This window comes from Schistocerca gregaria, unplaced genomic scaffold (assembly GCF_023897955.1).
Source record: "Schistocerca gregaria isolate iqSchGreg1 unplaced genomic scaffold, iqSchGreg1.2 ptg000470l, whole genome shotgun sequence".
Taxonomy (NCBI): domain Eukaryota; kingdom Metazoa; phylum Arthropoda; class Insecta; order Orthoptera; family Acrididae; genus Schistocerca; species Schistocerca gregaria.
The window spans coordinates 172,325-194,322 of record NW_026061884.1 but is presented as its reverse complement, the minus strand read 5'-3'; the positions used below and the strand labels follow the sequence as shown (position 1 = coordinate 194,322).

The following is a 21,998-nucleotide window of genomic DNA, read 5'->3' as shown; positions in this document are numbered from 1 at the left end:
TTAGAAAGTGCAGTTAATATACCAGCACTATAAGATTTTACATTTTGATAATAAATAACTAAACAATAAGAAACTAAACCTAAACCATCTTAACCTAATAAAATTCTAATTAAATTAGGACTAATAATTAAAAAACCTATAGAAAGAATAAATATTAAAACAATAATAATAAAACGATTTATATTCTTTTCACCAGATATATAATCCTCTCTATAATAAATAACCAAAGAAGAAATATATATAACAAAAGATATAAAAATAAGAGATATTCAATCCAAAATTAAAGTTATAACAACTATAGAACCATTTAAATTGAAAAGCTCTCACTCAACAAAAACTCTATAATCAATTATTAAATAATAAATACCTAAAATAAAAATTATAGTTCTCGAAATAAACAAAGAAAAAAAAACTCAAAGAACAAATAGAAAATAAATTCACGGCCTAAGATGAAAAACTTCATATCATTGATTCCACAAAACAATATTTTTAATTAAAATACTTAAGCAGACTAAACAAAGAAATATTCACCCTTTAAACAGAGAATATTTAAAGGCAATCAATGTAAAAGTAAAGGATGATATTCACGAAAATAACCTAGAGAACAAGTATAAACACCAGAATAATAATTCCCATGCTGAGAATAAGAATATATATACAAAGTATAAACAGCTCTAAAAAAAGATAAAAAAATCAAAGCAAAGAATCTAAAAGAAGATCAAGATATAATTCTATTTAATAATCTAATTTCACCTACCAAATTTAAAGAAGGAGGAGTAGCCATATTTGATGATCTTAAAAGAAATCATCATAAAGCCATTCTTGGCATCAAATTAATTATACCCTTGTTAATTAATAATCTTCGTCTACCTAAACGTTCATAAATAATATTAGATAAACAAAATAAACCAGAAGAACATAAACCATGACCAACCATTAGAGAAAGAGAACCTACACAACCTCATCAATTCATAGTCATCAATCCACCAATAACCATTCTTATATGAGCAACAGAAGAATATGCAATTAAAGACTTTAAATCAACCTGACGAAAACAAATAAATCTTACAATAACACCCCCAGATAAACCTAAAGACAATCAAAAATATTAAACTTTAAACCCAAATAAGAAATAACCTTTATAACACGAAAAATACCATAACCACCTAACTTTAATAAAACACCAGCAAGAATTATTCTACCTGAAATAGGGACCTCTACATGAGCCTTAGGAAGTCATAAATGAACCAAAAACATAGGTATCTTAACTAAAAAAGCCAAAATTATAAATACATAAAACATAAAATAATAAGAACCAAAATCAACCAATAAAGGAAAATATAAAGTATTAGAAAAATCATAAACCTTAAATAAAACTAATAATAAAGGTAATCTAGGAACCAAAGTATAAAAAATTAAATAAACACCAGCCTGCAAACGCTCAGGTTGATAACCCCAACCCAAAATTAAAAGTAAAGTAGGAACTAATCTAGCCTCAAAAAAAATATAAAAAGAAAGAAGACTTAATCTAGCAAATGAACAATAAAGCATAATTACTAAAATCAAAACCATAAAAACAAAAAAATTAGAATGATATGAACTTAAATAAACTGAACCTCTAGTAGTGATTATTAAAGAACAAATCCAAAAACTAAGTAAAATTAAACTAAAAGAAAAATAATCAATACCAAAATAATATCTAATTATATTCAAATCAGCATATGAATAAACACAAATTATAAAAACAAAACCCGACAGAAACATTAAAGAATGAACCAACCATCAACAATTATTTAATAAACAAAGAGGGATCAAAAAATAGTTATAAATAAATACTTTAACATAAAGATAAACCAATAGAATTAAAAAAATCATTACCATGAGAACGAATTATTGAAACTATAATAGAAAGACCTAAAGCACCCTCACAAACAGAAAAAACTAAAAAAATAACAGGAAAAAAATAATCATAATCAAACTCAATAAGAAAAACAATAACTAACATAAATAAAGAAAGAACAATATATTCTAATCTCAAAAGAACCATTAATAAATGTTTACGTTTAGAAGAAAAAACATAAACACCAGCAAAATAAATCAATAAAGAAGTAAAAATAGAGAATATAAACATTAGTTTTAATAGTTTAAAAAAAACGCCGGTCTTGTAAACCGGAAATAAGTCCAGCCCCCACTTTTAAAACTTCAGAGGTGGAAAAGCTTCCATCATCGGTCCCCAAAACCGGTATTTTAAATAAACTAACCCCTGAAATGATCAAAATAATAATTATATCATTATCAAATGTAATAAATATTAATTTTATTAAATTAAGACACCCAATATCAATAATGCTTTTTATTATCCTTCAAACCTTCCTAGTTGGATTAATAACAGGAACAATAATAGAAAGATATTGATTATCATATATTTTATTTTTAACATTTCTTGGTGGTATACTAGTATTATTTATTTACATTACAAGAATTGCATCAAACGAAATATTTCAGCCTAAATCAATCACTATAATTATTACATTAATAATGTGAGTATTTATCATATTAATATTAATTATTCTAGATATATCTATATTTATAGACTTTGTCAAAAACACCGAAACTATAAATATTGATAATTCAATCAATTATCAAGAAATAACAATATCTTTAGAAAAATTATATAATAGACCAACATTCATTATTACAATAATAATAATAATTTATTTATTTTTAGCACTACTAGCAGTTGTTAAAATCACCAATATTAATCAGGGACCTATTCGTAAAATAAGATAATTACTAATGAATAAACCCTTACGATTAAGACATCCTTTAATTAAAATTATTAATAACTCTTTAATTGACTTACCTGCCCCAACAAATATTTCATTTTGATGAAATTTTGGATCCCTATTAGGGTTATGTTTGGTAATTCAAATCGTAACTGGACTACTTTTAGCTATACATTATACATCAAATATTGAAATAGCATTCAGTAGTGTAGTACACATCTGCCGAGACGTAAATAATGGTTGAATTATCCGAACCTTACACGCAAATGGTGCATCTATATTTTTTATTTGTATTTACTTACATGTAGGACGGGGAATTTACTATGGATCTTATATATATATATATACATACCTGAATAATTGGTACAGTGATTTTATTTTTAGTTATAGCAACTGCATTTATAGGATATGTCTTACCCTGAGGCCAAATATCTTTTTGAGGTGCAACAGTAATTACTAATTTATTATCAGCAATCCCATACTTAGGAACAGATTTAGTCCAATGAGTATGAGGAGGATTCGCTGTTGATAATGCAACATTAAATCGATTCTTCACATTCCATTTTGTATTACCATTTATTATTGCTGCTATAGCAGCAATTCATTTATTTTGTCTTCACCAAACAGGATCTAATAATCCTCTTGGACTAAATGGAGATATTGAAAAAATTCCATTCCATCCATACTTTACCTTTAAGGATTCTATTACATTTGTAATAATAACATCATTATTAATTATACTATGTTTAATTAATCCTTACCTATTAGGAGATCCAGATAACTTTGTACCTGCCAACCCATTAGTAACACCAGTTCACATTCAACCAGAATGATATTTCCTATTTGCATATGCAATTCTACGATCTATCCCTAATAAGTTAGGAGGTGTTATTGCATTATTTTTATCAATTAGAATCTTAATAATTTTACCATTTTATAATAAAACACCATTCCGAGGCATTCAATTTTACCCTATTAATCAAATTTTATTCTGAATTATAGTAGTTGTTGTATGCTTACTAACGTGAATTGGTAAACGACCTGTTGAAGAACCTTATATTATAACAGGTCAAATCTTAACAATTATTTACTTCACATATTTCTTAATTAATGTCCATGTCGCAAACGCATGAGATAAATTAATTAAGGAATAAAGTTAATTAGCTTAGGAAAAGCATATGTTTTGAAAACATAAAATTAGAAGTTTAACTCTTCTATTAACTTTTCTCAAAAAATTTCACTAAACAAATGAGATAAATAAAATCTTTAAACCAACAAAGAAAATAAAAAAATTCAAAGATAAAGGTAAAAAACTTTTTCAAGCTAAGTACATTAATTTATCATAACAGAACCTTGGTAATGTTCCACGAACCCAAATAAAACCAAAAGATATAATAGCAAGCTTAATAAAAAATATAAAAGAATAAAAATCACCGCCCAAAAAAATTAAAGCCAATAACATTCTTATGAAGACAATTCTAGTATATTCAGCTAAAAAAATTAAAGTAAAACCACCCGCACCATACTCAATATTAAATCCTGAAACTAACTCAGATTCCCCTTCAGCAAAATCAAAAGGAGTACGATTAGTTTCAGCTAAGCAAGAAGCAAAACAAGCTAAAGCTAAAGGAAAAGAAATAATAATAAATCAACAATAAAGCTGATAGTTTATAAAATCAAACATATTAAAACTACCAATTAAAATAATTAAAGACAATAAAATTAAAGCTAAACTAACTTCATAAGAAATTGTTTGAGCAACAGAACGAAGAGAACCTAATAATGAATAATTTGAATTAGAAGATCAACCAGCAATTATAACAGTATAAACACCTAATCTAGTACAACATAAAAAAAATAAAAATCCATAAGAAAAAGAACACATATAAGTTAAATAAGGAAAAATTACTCAAACGGCTAAAGAAATCATTAAATTAAAAACAGGGGAAAAATAATAAAGTAGGTAATTAGATATAATAGGAATTGGCTGCTCCTTACAAATTAACTTAATAGCATCTCTAAATGGCTGAGGAATTCCAACAAAACCTACCTTATTTGGACCCTTTCGAATCTGAATATAACCTAAAACCTTACGCTCTAATAAAGTTAAAAAGGCAACACTAATTAAAACACAAATAACCAATAAAAGAAAATTCAAAATAAATATAAATAAATCATAAAGTATCAATACTATTTGTAGAAAAAAATCTACATAAATGAATTCTAAATTCATAATATTCTTATCTTTATTATCTTTAGGTGGACTACCACCATTCCTTGGATTCTTACCAAAATGAATTGTAATACAATCATTAATAGAAAACAATATAACAACTATTATAACTGTATTAATCTTTAATTATATATAATAGAGAAGTTGTTGTGGTCATACATAGGGGCGTTTCTTTTTTTTTGTTAATGTTTGTGGTTTTTTTCTTTTTTTTTCTTTAAATATTTGAATCTTTTTTTTTTCCTGAATTAATAGATTTAAAATTTTCTTATTTTTTATTTTTAAAAGTTTTATTCTTGCTTGTTTATTCACTTTTTCTTTGTATTATATGTAAGTTTTGTTAGACTAAATGTTCTTTTTGCAGTAATTTGATTTAATTATCAAGTGATTTTGGATTTAGCAATTGATTTAGTATCGGCATAATTCGTGCCAGCAGCCGCGGTTATACGATTGATAAAAGTGAATATTATTGGTTAAAACAGTTGTTTATATTATTAGGGTTGAAATATAAATTTGTAAGGTGAAATGTTAAAATTTATTTGTGGCCCTTTTTATGAATCTGTGAAATTTAAATAATAAACTAGGATTAGATACCCTATTATTTTAAATGTTAATTATATTTACCAGGGTACTATTAGTTAAGGTCTTTAAACCCAAAGAATTTGGCGGTATCTCATTCCATTCAGAGGAACCTACCCCATGATTGATAATACACGATTTACTCTACTTAATTTATTTGTTTGTATATCTCCGTTATCAGAGAATCTTTTTAGAGTTATAATTCTCAAGATTTATAATTATAAAATATTTCAGGTCAAGGTGCAGCTTATAGTTAAGAGGAGGTGGGTTACAATAGATTTTTGTTTATAACGGATTTGATAGTGAAGTACTGTTAATGAAGGTGGATTTGATAGTAATTTAATTTATTTAATTTAACTGATATTGGCTCTGAGATGTGTACACATCGCCCGTCGCTCTCATTATTGATTATTCTATTTTATTTTAAAGTAGCTTCAATTTAGATGAGATAAGTCGAAACATAGTAGATGTACTGGAAAGTGTATCTAGGAAGAGTTTCAAGATATAACTTATTAGTAAAGTGTTTCATTTACACTGAAAATTTTTCTGTGCAAATCAGGATATCTTGATTATTTATTTTATTATATTTCTTTTTTGTTTATTTAATTATTTAATATAAATAATTTTATTGTATTTTTGTCTTAGTATATTTTATAGAATTGATTTTTTAAATTATAGTTTATTGGTAATGTAAGTGTTTTATGAAATATTATTTTAAATTTTTTTAAGTAGATTTTATTTATTGTACCTTTTGTATCAGGGTTTATCAAAATTTTAGTATTTATTTTACTTGTCTCGATTTGGGTTGATTTATAAATAATTTATAGTTAATGTATCATAATTATTATTAAATTATTTATAGAAATGAGATGTTAATCGTTTCCCAAGATATCTTAAGAAAAAATTTAATTTTTTAAAGTTATTTGTTTTTATTTAATTTTTTAAGTAAAAATATTAACTTATTTATTCTTTAAGGGATAAGCTTTGAAGTTAATAACCTATAATTTATTTTATAGAAATATAATAGTAAGCTTTAAACCAGCTATCTTTAAGATTACGTTTTAGTTCATTATTTTTTATTTTGATTTTATAAATATTTTAGGTTTTTTATTTAGATTATTAATTTAATTTTAAAATTTTTGTAATAATGATAGAATTAGTATATTTATTTGTATGAAATTTTTACCTTGTGAACTTATTATAAGGAACTAGGCAAAATTGATTTCCGCCTGTTTATCAAAAACATGTCCTCTTGTTTATATTTTGAGGTCTGGCCTGCTCACTGAGCGTATTTTTAAAGAGCCGCGGTATTTTGACCGTGCAAAGGTAGCATAATCATTAGTCTCTTAATTAGTGGCTGGAATGAATGGCTTGACGAGAAATCAACTGTCTCTTAATAAATTTTTGAATTTAACTTTTGAGTCAAAAGGCTTAAATTCTTCTTTAGGACGAGAAGACCCTATAGAGCTTGACATTTTACTTTTATATAGTTTTTTTGTTTGTCTTTCTATATTTAATGATGATGTTTTGTTGGGGTGACATGAAGAATAGATAAACTCTTCATTATTATATCATTTATTTATGTTTGTTATTTTGATCCATAATTTATGATCATCAGATTAAGTTACCTTAGGGATAACAGCGTAATTGTTTTTGAGAGCTCATATCGACAAAGCAGATTGCGACCTCGATGTTGGATTAAGAAAAATTTTGGGTGCAGGAGCCCAATGATTAGGTCTGTTCGACCTTTAAATTCTTACATGATCTGAGTTCAGACCGGCGTGAGCCAGGTCGGTTTCTATCCTAAGATTGTTAATCCATATTAGTACGAAAGGACCATATGGTTAAAATATTTTTTGTTATATTGATTAATATTAATTTATTTACTATTTTGACAGATTAATGTGTTGAATTTAGAATTCATTTATGTAGATTTTTTCTACAAATAGTATTGATACTTTATGATTTATTTATATTTATTTTGAATTTTCTTTTATTGGTTATTTGTGTTTTAATTAGTGTTGCCTTTTTAACTTTATTAGAGCGTAAGGTTTTAGGTTATATTCAGATTCGAAAGGGTCCAAATAAGGTAGGTTTTGTTGGAATTCCTCAGCCATTTAGAGATGCTATTAAGTTAATTTGTAAGGAGCAGCCAATTCCTATTATATCTAATTACCTACTTTATTATTTTTCCCCTGTTTTTAATTTAATGATTTCTTTAGCCGTTTGAGTAATTTTTCCTTATTTAACTTATATGTGTTCTTTTTCTTATGGATTTTTATTTTTTTTATGTTGTACTAGATTAGGTGTTTATACTGTTATAATTGCTGGTTGATCTTCTAATTCAAATTATTCATTATTAGGTTCTCTTCGTTCTGTTGCTCAAACAATTTCTTATGAAGTTAGTTTAGCTTTAATTTTATTGTCTTTAATTATTTTAATTGGTAGTTTTAATATGTTTGATTTTATAAACTATCAGCTTTATTGTTGATTTATTATTATTTCTTTTCCTTTAGCTTTAGCTTGTTTTGCTTCTTGCTTAGCTGAAACTAATCGTACTCCTTTTGATTTTGCTGAAGGGGAATCTGAGTTAGTTTCAGGATTTAATATTGAGTATGGTGCGGGTGGTTTTACTTTAATTTTTTTAGCTGAATATACTAGAATTGTCTTCATAAGAATGTTATTGGCTTTAATTTTTTTGGGCGGTGATTTTTATTCTTTTATATTTTTTATTAAGCTTGCTATTATATCTTTTGGTTTTATTTGGGTTCGTGGAACATTACCACGGTTCCGTTATGATAAATTAATGTACTTAGCTTGAAAAAGTTTTTTACCTTTATCTTTGAATTTTTTTATTTTCTTTGTTGGTTTAAAGATTTTATTTATCTCATTTGTTTAGTGAAATTTTTTGAGAAAAGTTAATAGAAGAGTTAAACTTCTAATTTTATGTTTTCAAAACATATGCTTTTCCTAAGCTAATTAACTTTATTCCTTAATTAATTTATCTCATGCGTTTGCGACATGGACATTAATTAAGAAATATGTGAAGTAAATAATTGTTAAGATTTGACCTGTTATAATATAAGGTTCTTCAACAGGTCGTTTACCAATTCACGTTAGTAAGCATACAACAACTACTATAATTCAGAATAAAATTTGATTAATAGGGTAAAATTGAATGCCTCGGAATGGTGTTTTATTATAAAATGGTAAAATTATTAAGATTCTAATTGATAAAAATAATGCAATAACACCTCCTAACTTATTAGGGATAGATCGTAGAATTGCATATGCAAATAGGAAATATCATTCTGGTTGAATGTGAACTGGTGTTACTAATGGGTTGGCAGGTACAAAGTTATCTGGATCTCCTAATAGGTAAGGATTAATTAAACATAGTATAATTAATAATGATGTTATTATTACAAATGTAATAGAATCCTTAAAGGTAAAGTATGGATGGAATGGAATTTTTTCAATATCTCCATTTAGTCCAAGAGGATTATTAGATCCTGTTTGGTGAAGAAAAAATAAATGAATTGCTGCTATAGCAGCAATAATAAATGGTAATACAAAATGGAATGTGAAGAATCGATTTAATGTTGCATTATCAACAGCGAATCCTCCTCATACTCATTGGACTAAATCTGTTCCTAAGTATGGGATTGCTGATAATAAATTAGTAATTACTGTTGCACCTCAAAAAGATATTTGGCCTCAGGGTAAGACATATCCTATAAATGCAGTTGCTATAACTAAAAATAAAATCACTGTACCAATTATTCAGGTATGTATATATATATAAGATCCATAGTAAATTCCCCGTCCTACATGTAAGTAAATACAAATAAAAAATATAGATGCTCCATTTGCGTGTAAGGTTCGGATAATTCAACCATTATTTACATCTCGGCAGATGTGTACTACACTACTGAATGCTATTTCAATATTTGATGTATAATGTATAGCTAAAAGTAGTCCAGTTACTATTTGAATTACCAAACATAACCCTAATAGGGATCCAAAATTTCATCAAAATGAAATATTTGTTGGGGCAGGTAAGTCAATTAAAGAGTTATTAATAATTTTAATTAAAGGATGTCTTAATCGTAAGGGTTTATTCATTAGTAATTATCGTATTTTACGAATAGGTCCCTGATTAATATTGGTGATTTTAACAACTGCTAGTAGTGCTAAAAATAAATAAATTATTATTACTATTGTAATAATGAATGTTGGTCTATTATATAATTTTTCTAAAGATATTGTTATTTCTTGATAATTGATTGAATTATCAATATTTATAGTTTCGGTGTTTTTGAAAAAGTCTATAAATATAGATATATCTAGAATAATTAATATTAATATGATAAATACTCACATTATTAATGTAATAATTATAGTGATTGATTTAGGCTGAAATATTTCGTTTGATGCAATTCTTGTAATGTAAATAAATAATACTAGTATACCACCAAGAAATGTTAAAAATAAAATATATGATAATCAATATCTTTCTATTATTGTTCCTGTTATTAATCCAACTAGGAAGGTTTGAAGGATAATAAAAAGCATTATTGATATTGGGTGTCTTAATTTAATAAAATTAATATTTATTACATTTGATAATGATATAATTATTATTTTGATCATTTCAGGGGTTAGTTTATTTAAAATACCGGTTTTGGGGACCGATGATGGAAGCTTTTCCACCTCTGAAGTTTTAAAAGTGGGGGCTGGACTTATTTCCGGTTTACAAGACCGGCGTTTTTTTTAAACTATTAAAACTAATGTTTATATTCTCTATTTTTACTTCTTTATTGATTTATTTTGCTGGTGTTTATGTTTTTTCTTCTAAACGTAAACATTTATTAATGGTTCTTTTGAGATTAGAATATATTGTTCTTTCTTTATTTATGTTAGTTATTGTTTTTCTTATTGAGTTTGATTATGATTATTTTTTTCCTGTTATTTTTTTAGTTTTTTCTGTTTGTGAGGGTGCTTTAGGTCTTTCTATTTTAGTTTCAATAATTCGTTCTCATGGTAATGATTTTTTTAATTCTATTGGTTTATCTTTATGTTAAAGTATTTATTTATAACTATTTTTTTGATCCCTCTTTGTTTATTAAATAATTGTTGATGGTTGGTTCATTCTTTAATGTTTCTGTCGGGTTTTGTTTTTATAATTTGTGTTTATTCATATGCTGATTTGAATATAATTAGATATTATTTTGGTATTGATTATTTTTCTTTTAGTTTAATTTTACTTAGTTTTTGGATTTGTTCTTTAATAATCACTGCTAGAGGTTCAGTTTATTTAAGTTCATATCATTCTAATTTTTTTGTTTTTATGGTTTTGATTTTAATAATTATGCTTTATTGTTCATTTGCTAGATTAAGTCTTCTTTCTTTTTATAATTTTTTTGAGGCTAGATTAGTTCCTACTTTACTTTTAATTTTGGGTTGGGGTTATCAACCTGAGCGTTTGCAGGCTGGTGTTTATTTAATTTTTATACTTTGGTTGCTAGATTACCTTTATTATTAGTTTTATTTAAGGTTTATGATTTTTCTAATACTTTATATTTTCCTTTATTGGTTGATTTTGGTTCTTATTATTTTATGTTTTATGTATTTATAATTTTGGCTTTTTTAGTTAAGATACCTATGTTTTTGGTTCATTTATGACTTCCTAAGGCTCATGTAGAGGCCCCTATTTCAGGTAGAATAATTCTTGCTGGTGTTTTATTAAAGTTAGGTGGTTATGGTATTTTTCGTGTTATAAAGGTTATTTCTTATTTGGGTTTAAAGTTTAATTATTTTTGATTGTCTTTAGGTTTATCTGGGGGTGTTATTGTAAGATTTATTTGTTTTCGTCAGGTTGATTTAAAGTCTTTAATTGCATATTCTTCTGTTGCTCATATAAGAATGGTTATTGGTGGATTGATGACTATGAATTGATGAGGTTGTGTAGGTTCTCTTTCTCTAATGGTTTATGTTCTTCTGGTTTATTTTGTTTATCTAATATTATTTATGAACGTTTAGGTAGACGAAGATTATTAATTAACAAGGGTATAATTAATTTGATGCCAAGAATGGCTTTATGATGATTTCTTTTAAGATCATCAAATATGGCTGCTCCTCCTTCTTTAAATTTGGTAGGTGAAATTAGATTATTAAATAGAATTATATCTTGATCTTCTTTTAGATTCTTTGCTTTGATTTTTTTATCTTTTTTTAGAGCTGTTTATACTTTGTATATATATTCTTATTCTCAGCATGGGAATTATTATTCTGGTGTTTATACTTGTTCTCTTGGTTATTTTCGTGAATATCATCTTTTACTTTTACATTGATTGCCTTTAAATATTCTCTGTTTAAAGGGTGAATATTTCTTTGTTTAGTTTGCTTAAGTATTTTAATTAAAAATATTGTTTTGTGGAATCAATGATATGAAGTTTTTCATCTTAGGCCGTGAATTTATTTTCTATTTGTTCTTTGAGTTTTTTTTCTTTGTTTATTTCGAGAACTATAATTTTTATTTTAGGTATTTATTATTTAATAATTGATTATAGAGTTTTTGTTGAGTGAGAGCTTTTCAATTTAAATGGTTCTATAGTTGTTATAACTTTAATTTTGGATTGAATATCTCTTATTTTTATATCTTTTGTTATATATATTTCTTCTTTGGTTATTTATTATAGAGAGGATTATATATCTGGTGAAAAGAATATAAATCGTTTTATTATTATTGTTTTAATATTTATTCTTTCTATAGGTTTTTTAATTATTAGTCCTAAATTAATTAGAATTTTATTAGGTTGAGATGGTTTAGGTTTAGTTTCTTATTGTTTAGTTATTTATTATCAAAATGTAAAATCTTATAGTGCTGGTATATTAACTGCACTTTCTAATCGTATTGGTGATGTTGCTATTTTAATTTCTATTGCATGAATGTTAAATTTTGGTGGTTGAAATTATATTTATTATTATGATTTTATTTCTAATTCTTTTGAAATAAAGCTCATTACTATATTAATTGTTTTAGCAGCTATAACTAAGAGAGCTCAGATTCCTTTCTCTTCATGACTTCCTGCTGCTATAGCAGCTCCTACTCCTGTTTCTGCTTTAGTTCATTCTTCTACTCTTGTTACTGCTGGTGTTTATTTATTAATTCGTTTTAGACCAATATTGGATACTTATAATTGTGGTTGATTTTTACTTTTAATTGGTTGTATAACTATATTTATGGCTGGATTGGGCGCTAATTTTGAGTTTGATTTAAAGAAGATTATTGCTCTTTCTACTTTAAGACAACTTGGTTTAATAATAAGAATTTTGGCTATAGGTTATCCAAAGCTTGCATTTTTTCATTTATTGGCTCATGCTTTATTTAAGGCATTATTATTTATATGTGCAGGTTCAATAATTCATAATTTGAAGGATTCTCAGGATATTCGTTTTATAGGATCAATTGTTAATTTCATACCTTTAACTTCAGTTTGTTTTAATGTTTCTAGTTTATCTTTGTGTGGAATACCTTTTTTAGCGGGATTTTATTCAAAGGATTTAATTCTTGAGATGGTTTGTTTAAGATGAATTAATTGTTTAATTTTTTTCCTTTATTTTTTTTCTACTGGTTTAACTGCTTCTTATTCTTTTCGTTTGTTTTATTATTCAATATCTGGTGATAATAATTTTTATTCTAGATTTTCTTTTGATGATAAGGGTTATTATATTTCATTTGGAATAATTGGTCTATTGTTTGTTGCTGTTTTTGGTGGTAGTCTTTTATCTTGATTAATTTTTCCTATTCCTCATGTGATTGCTTTACCTTATTATTTAAAGTTTTTAACTATTACAGTTGTTATTTTAGGTGGTTATTTAGGTTATCTTATTTCTAATTTTGATTTTTCTCATAATTTATTTTCTTTAAGTATACTTTCTTTTGTTAGATTTGCTGGTTCAATATGATTTATACCTTTTCTTTCAACTAAGTTTATTAGATATATTCCTTTAAAAATAGGTTATTATTCATCTAAGTCATTTGATTATGGTTGAGGTGAATTACTTGGTGGTCAAGGTTTATATAGATTATTTATTTATTTAATTGGTTATATTCAAGGTTGATATGATTCTAATTTCAAGATTTATCTTTTAACTTTTATTTTTTGAATATTTATTTTGGTAATATTGTTTTTCATTTACTTAAATAGCTTATAATTAGAGCGTGACACTGAAGATGTTAAGGAAGTATTTTTACTTTTAAGTATTTATAAATATAGATATATTATTTTTACAGTCAAAATGTAATGTTTTATTTAAACTATATAAATTTTAGAAATGTTAACGGAGTTTAACCGCTAATATAAAAAGTTAGCAGCTTTCATATTGGCTTTACATTTCCTTAATTGGAACTATTATAGTTCAATTATATTATTAACAGTAATACGCCTCTTTTTGGCTTCAATTAATAAGAATAAGGGTAGTACATACCAATCTTCCAGGTCGAAACTGACTGCAATATTTCGCTTCTTATTCTATTTAAGGTTGATTGATAATATCAATACTTTTTGAATGCAACCCAAATGTTATATTTAACTACAACCCTTTATTCTGCTCATTGTAATGCTCCTTGGTTTCATTCATGGTATAGTCCTCCTAATAGAACTAGAATAAAAAATATTGTTGATACTGTTCAGATTATAATGTCTGAAGTTTTAAAAATAATTACAATTGGTAGAATTAGTGCAATTTCTACATCAAAAATTAAAAAGATTACTGCGATTAGGAAGAATCGTATTGAGAATGGTATTCGTGCTGATCTTTTTGGATCAAACCCACATTCAAATGGTGATCTTTTTTCTCGATCATTAATTAATTTTTTTGATAGTGTTGTTGCCAGGATTATAACAATTATTGGAATAATAAATCTAATGAAAACTCTTGTTGATAGAATTATAATTGTTTTTCTTGATTTATATCAAGCTTTCTGATTGGAAGTCAAATGTAATATTTATACTAGAAAAACAATTATCTACCTCATCAATAAATAGAGATATATAAGAATAATCATACTACGTCTACGAAGTGTCAGTATCATGCTGCTGCTTCAAATCCAAAGTGATGTCTTGGTGAAAATTGATTTATTGAGTGTCGAAGTAGACATGTTGATAAAAAGATTGTTCCAATAATTACGTGTAAACCATGGAATCCTGTTGCAACAAAGAATGTTGATCCATAAACAGCATCTGCAATGGTAAAAGGTGCTTCTCAATATTCATATGCTTGAAGTATTGTAAAGTATAGTCCTAATAACACTGTGAAGAATAATCCTTGTAGTGCTTGAGTATGATTAGATTCCATTAAACTATGATGTGCTCATGTTACTGTTACTCCTGATGCTAAAAGAATAGCTGTATTAAGTAATGGAATTTGTATAGGGTTAAAGGGTTGAATTCCTATTGGAGGTCATAGTAATCCTAGTTCAATTGTTGGTGCTAATCTTCTTCTAAAGAATGCTCAAAAAAAAGAAACGAAAAATAATACCTCTGATGCAATAAATAAAATTATTCCTCATCGTAATCCAATTGATACAAATCCTGTATGTAATCCTTGATATGTTCCTTCTCGTACTACATCTCGTCATCATTGAATTATAGTTAGTAGGGTAATTCCAAATCCAATTATGAATAAGTTAATATTAAATAGGTGGAATCATTTTGCTAGTCCTGATACTAGGACTATTGCTCCAATTGCTCCTGTTAATGGTCAAGGTCTATAGTCTACTAAGTGGAATGGGTGGTTTGAGTGAGTTGTTAACATAGGTTTAATATACTTCTCTAGAATATAGAGTTCTTAGAATTGAGAAAACATAGGCTTGAATTATTGCTACTGCTGATTCTAGAATTAATAGAAGTATTTGTCCAATAATTAGTAATGAGATTAAGTTTATTGCTATAGATGGTCCTGTGTTTCCTAATAAGGTTAATAATAAGTGTCCTGCAATTATATTTGCTGCCAACCGTACTGCTAATGTACCTGGTCGAATAACATTACTAATTGTTTCAATTAGTACTATAAATGATATTAATGCAGGCGGTGTACCTTGTGGTACAAGGTGTGTAAATATATGATTAGTATGGTTAATTCATCCAAATAATATAAATCTTAGCCATATAGGTAGGGCAATTGCAAATGTTAATGCTAAATGTCTTGTTCTAGTAAAAATATAAGGGAATAATCCTATGAAATTGTTAAATAATATTATAATAAAAATTGAGATGAAAATGAATGTTGTTCCATTAAATGATTTTGGTCCAAGAAGTGTTTTAAATTCATTATGTAAGGTTAAATTTAGTTTATTTCAGATAATGTTAATTCGTGATGGTGTAAGTCAAAATAGTGATGGGATTAATAATAGTCCTAGAAATGTTCTAGTTCAATTTAATGATAAATTAAAGATGTTAGTTGATGGGTCAAATGTTGAGAATAGATTTGTTATCATTTTCAATTTAAGTTTTTTATTTCAATTGTTCCTTTTTCTGCTCTTTTAATAAGGTTAGGTTTAAATGAGAAGAAGTTTATTTGATTAAACAAGATTAATGTAGCTGAAAATATAATGAATAGTGAGAATCATATAAGAGGGGATATTTGAGGGATTTGGATATAATTTCCCCATCAGAAGTAGTCGTTAATTTACTATTATTTGGTTTAAGAGACCATTACTTACTTTCAGTCATCTGATGAATTTCAAGGTGTACTAATTTTTTTTAGTTACTTTAGATTGACACTCTAATGTTATTTATTTTAACTAACTCCTTAAATTATCTTAGATAATCACTTAATAAATAAATTTACTGAAGTTCTTTCAATTACAATTGGTATAAATCTGTGGTTTGCTCCACAGATTTCTGAGCATTGTCCAAAGAATAATCCAGGTCGATTTATTGTGAATGTTCCTTGATTTAACCGACCTGGCGTTGCATCAATTTTAACCCCTAATGCAGGAACTGCTCATGAGTGTAGAACATCTGATGCTCTTGTTAATACTCGTACTTCTGTATTTATTGGTAGGATTGTTCGGTTATCTACATCTAGTAGTCGGAATCCATCATTTTCTAGGTCTTGTTCTGGTGTTATATAAGTGTCAAATTCTACGTCTATGAAGTCTGAATATTCATATCTTCAATATCATTGTCGTCCAATGGTTTTAATTGTAATTATTGCATCTACTGAATCATCAAGTAAATATAATAGTCGTAATGATGGAAGGGCAATAAAAATTAATGTAATTGCTGGTAAAGCTGTTCAGATTGTTTCAATTAAATGTCCATGAAGTATATTACGGTTAGTATAGGCAATAAATAATATACAACTTAGGGCATAACCTACAATTACTGTAATTAATAATAATACGACCATAGTATGATCATGAAAGAATGATAATTGCTCCATTAATGGTGAAGCTCCATCTTGAAGAGATAAATTTGATCATGATGCCATTAATAAATATTTTCTAATAAAAGGTCAAACCTTTATTTGTAGAGCTTAAATCTACTGCACTAATCTGCCATATTAGAATCTAGAGATTAATGGTAATTCTGAGTAACTATGTTCTGCAGGAGGGTTATTTTGTAGTCATTCTGTTGATCTTCTTATGTTAGCTCTAAATATAATTGCTCGGTTTGTAATCATTCTTTCTCATATAATTACAATGAATATAATGATTCCTACAATAGAAATTGTAGACCCAATTCTTGATACTACATTTCATGATGTATATGCGTCTGGGTAGTCAGAGTATCGTCAAGGTATTCCTGCTAATCCTAGGACGTGTTGAGGAAAGAATGTTAAATTTACTCCAATGAATATAATTGTAAATTGGATTTTTAATCATGTATTATTTATAGTTAATCCTGTAAATAGTGGATATCATTGAATGACACCTCCTATAATTGCAAATACTGCTCCTATAGATAATACATAATGAAAGTGGGCTACAACATAATATGTATCATGTAATACAATATCAAGTGATGAATTTGCTAATACTAATCCTGTTAATCCACCAATTGTCAATAGGAAAATAAATCCTAGAGCTCATAATAATGGTGGATTGAACTTGAATTTAGTTCCATATAATGTAGCTAATCATCTAAATACCTTAATTCCTGTAGGTACAGCAATAATTATTGTTGCTGATGTAAAATATGCTCGTGTGTCAACATCCATTCCTACTGTAAATATATGATGTGCTCATACAATAAATCCTATTAGTCCAATTGATAGTATAGCATAAATTATACCTAATGTTCCAAATGATTCAATTTTTCCTCTTTCTTGACATACAATATGTGAAATAATTCCGAACCCCGGTAGAATTAAAATATAAACTTCTGGGTGTCCAAAGAATCAAAATAGATGTTGATATAGAATTGGGTCACCCCCTCCTGCAGGGTCAAAGAATGATGTATTTAAATTTCGATCTGTTAATAATATAGTAATAGCTCCTGCTAAAACTGGAAGTGAAAGAAGGAGAAGTAATGCTGTAATAGCTACAGATCATACAAATAAAGGTGTTTGATCTAAAGTTATACTTTCTGATCGTATATTAATTGCTGTTGTAATGAAATTCACTGCACCAAGAATAGATGATACACCTGCTAAGTGCAGTGAAAAAATAGCTAGATCTACAGATGCACCCCCGTGTGCAATAGCTCCTGCTAGAGGAGGGTAAACTGTTCATCCTGTACCAGCACCATTATCTACTATAGAAGATGTAAGAAGAAGGGTTAGTGATGGTGGTAGTAATCAAAAACTTATATTATTTATTCGTGGAAATGCTATATCTGGTGCATCAATTATTAGTGGAACAAGTCAATTACCAAATCCACCAATTATAATAGGTATATAATAGGTATATAATTATAATTTGTATCAATTGGATTACGATTATTCATTAGTGAAAAGGAAGATTAAATAAGAAAGAATATAATACATTTATTGCTATACATGTTCCATATTAATCTTTAATTATATATAATAGAGAAGTTGTTGTGGTCATACATAGGGGCGTTTCTTTTTTTTTTTGTTAATGTTTGTGGTTTTTTTTTCATTTTTTTTCTTTAAGTATTTGAATCTTTTATTTTTTCCTGAATTAATAGATTTAAAATTTTCTTATTTTTTATTTTTAAAAGTTTTATTCTTGCTTGTTTATTCACTTTTTCTTAGTATTATATGTAGGTTTTGTTAGACTAAATGTTCTTTTTGCAGTAATTTGATTTAATTATCAAGTGATTTTGGATTTAGCAATTGATTTAGTATCGGCATAATTCGTGCCAGCAGCCGTGGTTATACGATTGATACAAGTGAATATTATTGGTTAAAACAGTTGTTTATATTATTAGGGTTGAAATATAAATTTGTAAGGTGAAATGTTAAAATTTATTTGTGGCCCTTTTTGTGAATCTGTGAAATTTAAATAATAAACTAGGATTAGATACCCTATTATTTTAAATGTTAATTATATTTACCAGGGTACTATTAGTTAAGGTCTTTAAACCCAAAGAATTTGGCGGTATCTCATTCCATTCAGAGGAACCTACCCCATGATTGATAATACACGATTTACTCTACTTAATTTATTTGTTTGTATATCTCCATTATCAGAGAATCTTTTTAGAGTTATAATTCTCAAGATTTATAATTATAAAATATTTCAGGTCAACGTGCAGCTTATAGTTAAGAGGAGGTGGGTTACAATAGATTTTTGTTTATAACGGATTTGATAGTGAAATACTGTTAATGAAGGTGGATTTGATAGTAATTTAATTTATTTAATTTAACTGATATTGGCTCTGAGATGTGTACACATCGCCCGTCGCTCTCATTATTGATTATTCTATTTTATTTTAAAGTAGCTTCAATTTAGATGAGATAAGTCGTAACATAGTAGATGTACTGGAAAGTGTATCTAGGAAGAGTTTCAAGATATAACTTATTAGTAAAGTGTTTCATTTACACTGAAAATTTTTCTGTGCAAATCAGGATATCTTGATTATTTATTTTATTATATTAATTTTTTGTTTATTTAATTATTTAATATAAATAATTTTATTGTATTTTTGTCTTAGTTTTTTTTTAGAATTGATTTTTTAAATTATAGTTTATTGGTAATGTAAGTGTTTTATGAAATATTATTTTACATTTTTTTAAGTAGATTTTATTTATTGTACCTTTTGTATCAGGGTTTATCAAAATTTTAGTATTTATTTTACTTGTCTCGATTTGGGTTGATTTATAAATAATTTATAGTTAATGTATCATAATTATTATTAAATTATTTATAGAAATGAGATGTTAATCGTTTCCCAAGATATCTAGTTTCTTAAGAAAAAATTTAATTTTTCAAGTTATTTGTTTTTATTTAATTTTTTAAGTAAAAATATTAACTTATTTATTCTTTAAGGGATAAGCTTTGAAGTTAATAACCTATAATTTATTTTATAAAAATATAATAGTAAGCTTTAAACCAGCTATCTTTAAGATTACGTTTTAGTTCATTATTTTTTATTTTGATTTTATAAATATTTTAGGTTTTTTATTAAGATTATTAATTTAATTTTAAAATTTTTGTAATAATGATAGAATTAGTATATTTATTTGTATGAAATTTTTACCTTGTGAACTTATTATAAGGAACTAGGCAAAATTGATTTCCGACTGTTTATCAAAAACATGTCCTCTTGTTTATATTTTGAGGTCTGGCCTGCTCACTGAGCGTATTTTTAAAGAGCCGCGGTATTTTGACCGTGCAAAGGTAGCATAGTCATTAGTCTCTTAATTAGTGGCTGGAATGAATGGCTTGACGAGAAATCAACTGTCTCTTAATAAATTTTTGAATTTAACTTTTGAGTCAAAAGGCTTAAATTCTTCTTTAGGACGAGAAGACCCTATAGAGCTTAACATTTTACTTTTATATAGTTTTTTGTTTGTCTTTCTATATTTAATGATGATGTTTTGTTGGGGTGACATGAAGAATAGATAAACTCTTCATTATTATATCATTTATTTATGTTTGTTATTTTGATCCATAATTTATGATCATAAGATTAAGTTACCTTAGGGATAACAGCGTAATTGTTTTTGAGAGCTCATATCGACAAAGCAGATTGCGACCTCGATGTTGGATTAAGAAAAATTTTGGGTGCAGGAGCCCAATGATTAGGTCTGTTCGACCTTTAAATTCTTACATGATCTGAGTTCAGACCGGCGTGAGCCAGGTCGGTTTCTATCCGAAGATTGTTAATCCATATTAGTACGAAAGGACCAAATGGTTAAAATATTTTTTGTTATATTGATTAATATTAATTTATTTACTATTTTGACAGATTAATGTGTTGAATTTAGAATTCATTTATGTAGATTTTTTCTACAAATAGTATTGATACTTTATGATTTATTTATATTTATTTTGAATTTTCTTTTATTGGTTATTTGTGTTTTAATTAGTGTTGCCTTTTTAACTTTATTAGAGCGTAAGGTTTTAGGTTATATTCAGATTCGAAAGGGTCCAAATAAGGTAGGTTTTGTTGGAATTCCTCAGCCATTTAGAGATGCTATTAAGTTAATTTGTAAGGAGCAGCCAATTCCTATTATATCTAATTACCTACTTTATTATTTTTCCCCTGTTTTTAATTTAATGATTTCTTTAGCCGTTTGAGTAATTTTTCCTTATTTAACTTATATGTGTTCTTTTTCTTATGGATTTTTATTTTTTTTTATGTTGTACTAGATTAGGTGTTTATACTGTTATAATTGCTGGTTGATCTTCTAATTCAAATTATTCATTATTAGGTTCTCTTCGTTCTGTTGCTCAAACAATTTCTTATGAAGTTAGTTTAGCTTTAATTTTATTGTCTTTAATTATTTTAATTGGTAGTTTTAATATGTTTGATTTTATAAACTATCAGCTTTATTGTTGATTTATTATTATTTCTTTTCCTTTAGCTTTAGCTTGTTTTGCTTCTTGCTTAGCTGAAACTAATCGTACTCCTTTTGATTTTGCTGAAGGGCAATCTGAGTTAGTTTCAGGATTTAATATTGAGTATGGTGCGGGTGGTTTTACTTTAATTTTTTTAGCTGAATATACTAGAATTGTCTTCATAAGAATGTTATTGGCTTTAATTTTTTTGGGCGGTGATTTTTATTCTTTTATATTTTTTATTAAGCTTGCTATTATATCTTTTGGTTTTATTTGGGTTCGTGGAACATTACCACGGTTCCGTTATGATAAATTAATGTACTTAGCTTGAAAAAGTTTTTTACCTTTATCTTTGAATTTTTTTATTTTCTTTGTTGGTTTAAAGATTTTATTTATCTCATTTGTTTAGTGAAATTTTTTG

General features: G+C 26.6%; 3 long non-coding RNA genes across 4 annotated transcripts in view; 2 read left to right on the top strand and 1 right to left on the bottom strand.

The window, feature by feature from the left end:
• Positions 1-21,998, top strand: part of LOC126313198 (uncharacterized) — a 54,795-nt gene that overhangs the window by 6,103 nt on the left and 26,694 nt on the right. The gene's annotated exons all lie outside the window — the stretch shown is intronic.
• Positions 1-21,998, bottom strand: part of LOC126313190 (uncharacterized) — a 46,734-nt gene that overhangs the window by 10,555 nt on the left and 14,181 nt on the right. The window lies entirely within an intron of this gene.
• On the top strand, positions 5,318-19,577 carry LOC126313197 (uncharacterized). The gene is made up of 2 exons (XR_007555069.1): positions 5,318-5,858; positions 19,346-19,577. It is a non-coding gene; the product is annotated as an uncharacterized LOC126313197 (long non-coding RNA).